The sequence below is a fragment of the Protomyctophum parallelum genome, assembly GCF_964188405.1.
Source record: "Protomyctophum parallelum genome assembly, chromosome: 2".
Classification (NCBI taxonomy): Eukaryota; Metazoa; Chordata; class Actinopteri; order Myctophiformes; family Myctophidae; genus Protomyctophum; species Protomyctophum parallelum.
The window spans coordinates 20,602,294-20,609,712 of record NC_139699.1 but is presented as its reverse complement, the minus strand read 5'-3'; the positions used below and the strand labels follow the sequence as shown (position 1 = coordinate 20,609,712).

The 7,419-nt window shown below is 43.6% G+C and overlaps 1 long non-coding RNA gene across 1 annotated transcript; it reads left to right on the top strand.

Moving 5' to 3' along the window:
• Nucleotides 1-5,365: 5,365 nt before the first annotated feature.
• On the top strand, nt 5,366-6,219 carry LOC310876715. Its single transcript, XR_014570761.1, has 3 exons — nt 5,366-5,459; nt 5,824-5,907; nt 6,028-6,219. It is a non-coding gene; the product is annotated as an uncharacterized lncRNA (long non-coding RNA).
• The last annotated feature ends 1,200 nt before the right edge of the window (nt 6,220-7,419 follow it).

Sequence of the window (7,419 nt, the reverse complement as noted above, 5' to 3'; positions counted from 1 at the left end):
ATGTCAATTTGAAGCTATGATTCCCTGCTTTCATATGACATGAAAAAAAAGAAGATCAAATTACTTACTATCTGTCAAGTTTGGTCACGTTTGTTGGGGAGTATATTTATTTTGTTTTGTTATGTGGTGTATGTTGGACAGGAACAGAGTGCCACAGACGAAAAACAGTCTAAGTCCAAATTTCATTCTGACCCCTCCACGAAAAGGCCTAGTTGTCCTGACCCCTTATCTATAATTTATACATTATGGATTAATAGTGTGGACTTAGACTGTTTTTCGTCTGTGGCATTTGTATTGTTGCTTTTGGTTCCCGTTGCAATATCGCAGCTAGGCCATTTATGGTTGTTGTTTCAACGTACTTGATATAATTCTGTGTGTGTGTGTGTGTGTGTGTGTGTGTGTGTGTGTGTGTGTGTGTGTGTCTCTGCCGAACTTCCACTTGCAACGAGCACGCAGGCCACACACACCAAGGACGATGGCCGTTATTAGCGAATCGAGTTTTCCAGTTTTTCATGCGTCTATGAGGTGACAGTACTTCATTATAGACCCTGGAGTCGATTGTTTGTGCAATGGCGTACTAACTTTGTATTTAGGGTTTCTTTGGAGGCTGAACCCTTGACAGTCAAACGGGCCAATGAAATACAGTAATATAGTGACATGACACTTTCATCCCCTCCCCTAACCCCTCCCCCTTTATCATACAACTACATGTGGGTTCAGGTAGATCACCACCCATCACCACCCACCAGGGAAACCAGGTATACATTAATGAACTGGTGGGCATGTCCACATACAAGCATGATTTTAACAAATACTGTACACTTTTTGGAAAATGTTCTTCCTCCTTATATTATAATAATACCTGATGATCATGTTTTAGGGTGGAAATAAATCGTGGCACTCCATCTTTAAAGGAGCATTCAGTGATTTGGTGATTTTGAAAAACCCCTGGTCCGCCCCGGTAACAAGATGTGCACATGCACGGACTACAGTGGGGGGACGTGCAGCATGCCAACAGCACACACACCAAAGCCGCCCCTGCTCGATCATGATTGGCATAAGGCCACTCTCTATCCTGATTGGATGAAGGCTGGGCCACCTAGCCAAAAAGGCTAAAAGAGGCTCCAAGGAGTAGACAGGTCCACAAACACATTTCAGGCATTTTATTTACCTCCAAAAGTGTTTTTAGATACAAATACAATGCAAATACAAAAATAAATAATAACTACTGGCCAAACGACCATAACGTTCCACAAATAGGAGACAAAATTAACACTTAAAGGTATATTCAGTGATTTCACTCAAAAAACCTTAGATTTCGTTTTTGACTGTGGGACCCAGCCTTTCGTCCAATCAGGATAGAGAGTCAAAAACGAAACCTAAGGTTTTTTGACCCCCAGGGGTTAACTGGGGACAGGGAGGAACTCCTTATATGGTCAGCACACTCTATAGTAGGGAGGATTATCACAACAAAAGAAAAAAATAAGTGATATTTGAATTAAGTGAAATCACTGAATATACCTTTAAGAGAATAACAAACAAATTCCTCCTGCGATGAGGCCCTGGCTCACAGTTCTAACATGTTGCTCTTTCACGACTAGCCTCAAGTGAGACTGAACTGCCTTCACCTGCAGCAATCCTGCTCTTAACCAGGTGGGGAAAACCATCCCCTATTATTAGGTGGTAAATGATCTACTCAACCACACGGCTATCTAAGGCCTACGAGTAATTCTTCCACATTACTATCTTTTAGAGGAATATACATTCAACTACAGAGCGTAAGACAACATAATACAATGAAAATGCAACATAAAAGGAACAAACACCCCTCCTCCTCCACAGTACTTGGCACCCTCCGATCTAGAGAGGAGTGCCAGCCCTGCAGAGGGGAGACAGGTGACAAACAATGCATTGTCAATAGAAGTATAAACATATTATTTAAACCTCTTGCAATCATTGTGTGGAATAATAACGATGTCATTTGTACAATATATTTAGGGCACAGGCTGCCCAGTGACATCAAAACAAAACAAAACAAAACATATTTGGTATATTGGTTTTTAGTTTTAGTTTTCTTTAAGAGAAAAAAACAAAAAACTTTATACCAAATATTTTGTGTGTGACCAGCTAAATACTAACATGAGCCGAAACTATTGTTACATTAGTAACTGACAATTTATTTTACTGATGTTTAGTTAGAAATAAAGATTGGGGTTTTAGGCATAATAGGTATATGTCATGTTAGGGGAGGGTTCTTCATTTTTGTGCTTTATTTTTGTTTAATCACTTGGGGGGAATTTAAATTTTCATTCAGAGGGAGGGTGATGGTATTTTATATCAGGGCACATACATTTCCTCCAGGGGTACTCCTACTTAAATTTCGACCTGTCCCTTACTTGTATGTTGTAACCTTAACTGGTGTGCCGCCTCTGGGCGACAGATTTCCCCCCGCAGGATAATAAAGGTATCTATCTAAATGTTGACGTTTACATGTTTTGCCTTATGTTAATGGTATGGTCACATATATTATACATCCCTATAAAACAAATTGCTCAATACCTATGGCTTTGAAAATAAATAAATACCAGTGCTTGTCACGTCTCTCGGACAGAGAGGATAAGCCTTTGTTCCCATAGAGTGTACAATGATAGGTGACGTAAATGTCACCAGTGACCCATCTACGGGCAGAATGGTACACTGTGTCGAGGTGCTTTAAAATGGATGGAGCAGCAATCCTGTAAATAATGATCATAGGACTGCATCTCAACGTGGGGAAATAAACGAGTGCTGACATACAGTGATAACACCAGTGGTGTACTGATGGGAGCACTGAACTGCACCTACTAATCTGCTGTAGGCATACAGAATATACCTACCCAGTTCTCACTCAAACACGCGGTGAAATAGCACGGAATTGCAATTTTGGAAAGGAGGGTCAACTGACCAGATCTATACTCTTGCAGGGATCCTGAAGAAGGCCTGGGAGTATGCATATCCGGTCTGTGGTCATGTGTTTTGTGTATTTGGAGGAGGCAAATGACCTGGTCGCCCGGGAGGTCCTGTGGGAGGTCCTGCGGGAGTATGGTGAGAGGGGGACCTTGGTGAGGGCCTTCCGAATCTCTGTACTCCCAAATCGAGAGCTGTGTCCGTGTGCTCGGGAGTGAGTCGGATTTGTTTCTGGTGGGGGTTGGCCTCCGCCAGGGCTGTGCATTGTTTGTGATTTTCATGATCCTGTTTGTGATTTTCATGGACAGGATCTCGAGGCGAAGTCGTGGAGGAGAGAGTCGGTACATATGACACTGAAATCCTCCCCATAGACAATGACGGAGGGGCGCCGTCGTTATACTGTACCAAACTTCAGCCACGGGAGACAACACTGAGCGGCCCCAAAGGGCCACGAGTTGCCGTGTCAAGCCGTGTTGTGAAGTTCGGTAGAGCCGACTCAGCCCCTTCCGAGTTGTAACCAGATATGGACAGAATATAAATAATGTCAAACCCGAACTCACCCAGCCCGACCCAGCCATGGTGAAATAACATTGACATGAAATGACATTTTTGTTCACAAAAATATATTTTTTCTTCTGCTTACCTCAGCAAATTTAGATAGTCTTTGGCTCATTTGATTTGCAGCAGGATGCGCGACAGCCAATGTGACACAGAAGTACGGGGGAGGCAGGACATCGGCCACATATTTTTTTACGACTTTTCAGCATTTCCAATGTACAGACAGTATATGTTATCATATGGCACCGAATTTCAACTGTCTCTCTTTGATTGCATAATGCCGGGAAGCCGGCGACCGTCCAAAGAAAAAAGGCTGGCGTTATATCTAGCATTCTGGATACTTACATTCCACAATATATATTAGTCTAAATCAACCTATAGAAGTCTTCCCTCATTATCCGTATACACACACGGAGACAGCATGTCTCTGGGGCTGCATCTTTCTCTCCCCCTGCATCCCCGTAAGCCAAGCAATAAGACTCCCATGCAGGCGCCACAAATTCCCCCCTCTCCCAGACAGTTCTGTGGAGGTATACAGCAGACCATTAAAAAGCCATAATCCATACATCACAGCGGCAATAAAAAAAATAAAAAAAAATATCCTTTCCCATTTCCCAGCCATTTTCCTGATCACTCTGCCTTCCATCCCTCGGGCGTCCAACAGACCTCCACATTTGGCAGTCCTCCTGTGCTGTGATCCCCCCCCCCCCCTCCCCCTCCGTTAACCCATTTTGCCTGACGTCGAAATAAAAAAAAGTCTTCTAAATCCTGACCGTTTTCTGAAAAACCTTATGTATGTTTCTATATCAGTGGTGCTCAATATCTCATGTCAAGGACCCCCAGAATTATGTGTATTTGGCCGCCGACCACAATTTGAAAATATGTTGTCCCATGGGGACCTCCCCAGAAGCAAATATTTGAGTTGAAATGTTCGCTCTGAAAGAATATATATTCAAAGATTTGCGCCACATTTTCACGATAAAAAAAATTGCAGATCTACAAGCTCGTAGCGCAGCACTCGGTGCCGTACTATGAGCTTGTAGATCTGCTATTAGATCAGCTATTTTTCAATAACATAACGCTTAAAACACCAAAAGGGGTTCCCGTTCTGAATGGGTTAAGGATTCATATACCTCGTAAGACAGTCGTAAGACAGTGTCACTCACTGACAATAGCTGAACTATACTGTACGTCGGGTATTTTTGTCGAGTGACACCATCGTATATGACGGAATATAAAGTGAAGCATTGCTCAAAGCGTTGTGCAGCTTGCGGATCAGCTTGTGGATTTCCGGCACCCTCCAGAGCATCCACACATAAATGCACTACGTCTCTGTGTATTGTGTGTGTGTGTATGTCTGTAATCTACGTAACTCGAGAAGCGTTCGCCCCACCGACTACAAATTTGACACACACGTTCCACACCCCCACAGGGGGTGCTGCAGTGCAAGGTGTCGAGTCCGTCAGATAGCCGGTTGGTTGTCCAGAACCAGCACGAAAGCCTCTGCCCGGGCTCTGGACCTGATCACCCCTATATGGAGCTGGCCTGTTCTGACATCACACTGGCTACGTTTACATGGGCAGTTAAATCCATTTTCATTCTGAATAGAAGTTCAATCCTATTACACGTTGTCATGTAAACACCTACAAAAACTTAAATCCGAATGAAAATGCTCGATGCGATCTAAAAACCATTCCGATGTCACTGGCCGGATTATTCCAATGTTCAATGCGATTGAAAGAAAATTGGACTCATGTATAGCTGCTTCGGATGTAAGTTCATTCTGGTCTTTCTGAGCATGCTCCAAAGGCCGACCCATAGTTTCATGTATTGGATCACTGACTGAAAATATATCTTCTTTTGTAGACCACCATCTCAAACCCAGCGTTGCCGGACTACACTCATACATCCGGGACTCCGGTGATTTCCTCCAGAAACTCCAGGAGATCGGACCAGTAAGCGAGAATGACTTCCTAGTCACCTTTGATGTAGAAAGTCTATATACAAATATCCCTCACCAAGGAGCCCTAGAGGCTATAAAATATTTTCTAGAACTACGACCCAATGACAACCCCCCTAACACTAACTGTATCCTCGATCTGACGGCTTTGGTTTTGCAACACAACTACTTCTTGTTCAAGGATACCTTTTATCTACAGAGGGTGGGCTGTGCGATGGGCAGCAAAATGGCCCCACAGTTAGCCAACATATACATGGGACTATTTGAAAACAAGTTCATATTGAACCCAGTAAATCCGTTCCACAAATTAGTCAAGTTTTACAAACGCTTCATCGATGACATCTTTATTGTGTTCTCAGGCACAAAAGAGGACCTCGCCAACTTCCATGGCTACCTCAACAGCTGCAATGAGCATCTCCGCTTTACAGTGGACGTAGACAAAAGTGAGTCTAATTTCTTGGACATCAAGATAGTAAAAGTTGGCAACACACTCACCACCAACCTATATTGCAAACCAACTGATCGTAATACTCTCCTCCGTTGTGACTCTTATCATCCCACAGCCCTGAAAAGGAGCCTACCCATCAGTCAGTTCAACAGAGTGCGAAGAATATGCAGCACAGAGGAAGCCTATGAGGAACAGTGTCAACGTATGTCAGTAAGGTTCACACAGAGAGGATACCCAGACCAATGGACCCAGGAGGCTAAAGACAAGGTTAATCATATCTCTCAGACAGAGTGTCTCAGTACAAAAACCAAAAACAAATCACAAAAGAAAAGACCCATGTGTTTCTTGACTTACTCACCACAGGGAAAATAAATTGATAACATCCTAAACAAACACTGGCACATTATCCAATCTGACAACGCCTTTAAATCAGCGTACGAAGGACCACAGAGATAATAAAGGGTACTATCCCTCACGCTTAAGCGTGTAATTGAGGTGACAGGTCTATTGTTCTAAATTTATGCATAAATTAATAAAATTAAAAAAAAATTGCATAATTAAAATTTTAATTTTTTTAATCCTAAAAGCGTGTTAATTGATTGTTGTCTAATGACCTTAATCCCATGAGCATCTGGAGTGTATGAATGGTGGGATGTTGTTGTCGTCGATCTAATCGTGAGAACGTGAGAATGAGCACCCGGTGAGTTTGCCAGTGAGAAAGGGAGAGACAGAGGGTGTTTGGTGCGGTGGGTGGGGGTGTGTGGGGCCCCCCTCTGATCTACCATGCGTGCTAGATGGTGAATGGTTGGGGACGCTGGCCCAGCCGGAGCTGGCCTGTGTGTGCGTGTGTGTGCGTGCGCGCGCGCGCGTGTGCGTGTGTGTGTGTGTGTGTGTGTGTGTGTGTGTGTGTGTGTGTGTGTGTGTGTGTGTGTGTGTGTGTGTGTGTGTGTGTGAGTGTGTCGAAACATGTTAGGCCGTGACGGGTTAAGTTTGAATTCTAAATTCTAAATTCTAAAACAAAAAAAAAGGGTTGATCACCCGTACGTTGCTCCTCTCAACGCATTGATTTAGTGAATGCTAATGATGAGTGCGGGTATTGTTTCACGGGTGGGTGTGTGGTGGATATAAGACCCAGGGGTCTACGCATGGCACTTGTTCCGAGGGCCGCGAGTTTGTGAGGTGAAGAAAATATTTTTTTAAATTCTGCGCCGAACTATGAACCATGAATATGCTCATAAGGGATGAGAACGTCTTTCCGTCGCCGGCCGAGGATATAGCTTTTCAGAAACTCATTATAGACGTTCAGTTTGGAGCTTTGAAGCGTGACATTGTGACGGCTGTTGTGGCCTGTTCTGTGGTGGATGAGGAAGACCTTATAGTTTTAATCGGTGTTTTGAACGAAAGAAGAAATATCGTTTTAACTTTCATTAACTCCTGCCTCCCCTTATCTCACACTTATCGGGCAGTTCGTGACAAGTTTGAAGAAGCTTTGGATCCAGACTCCGTG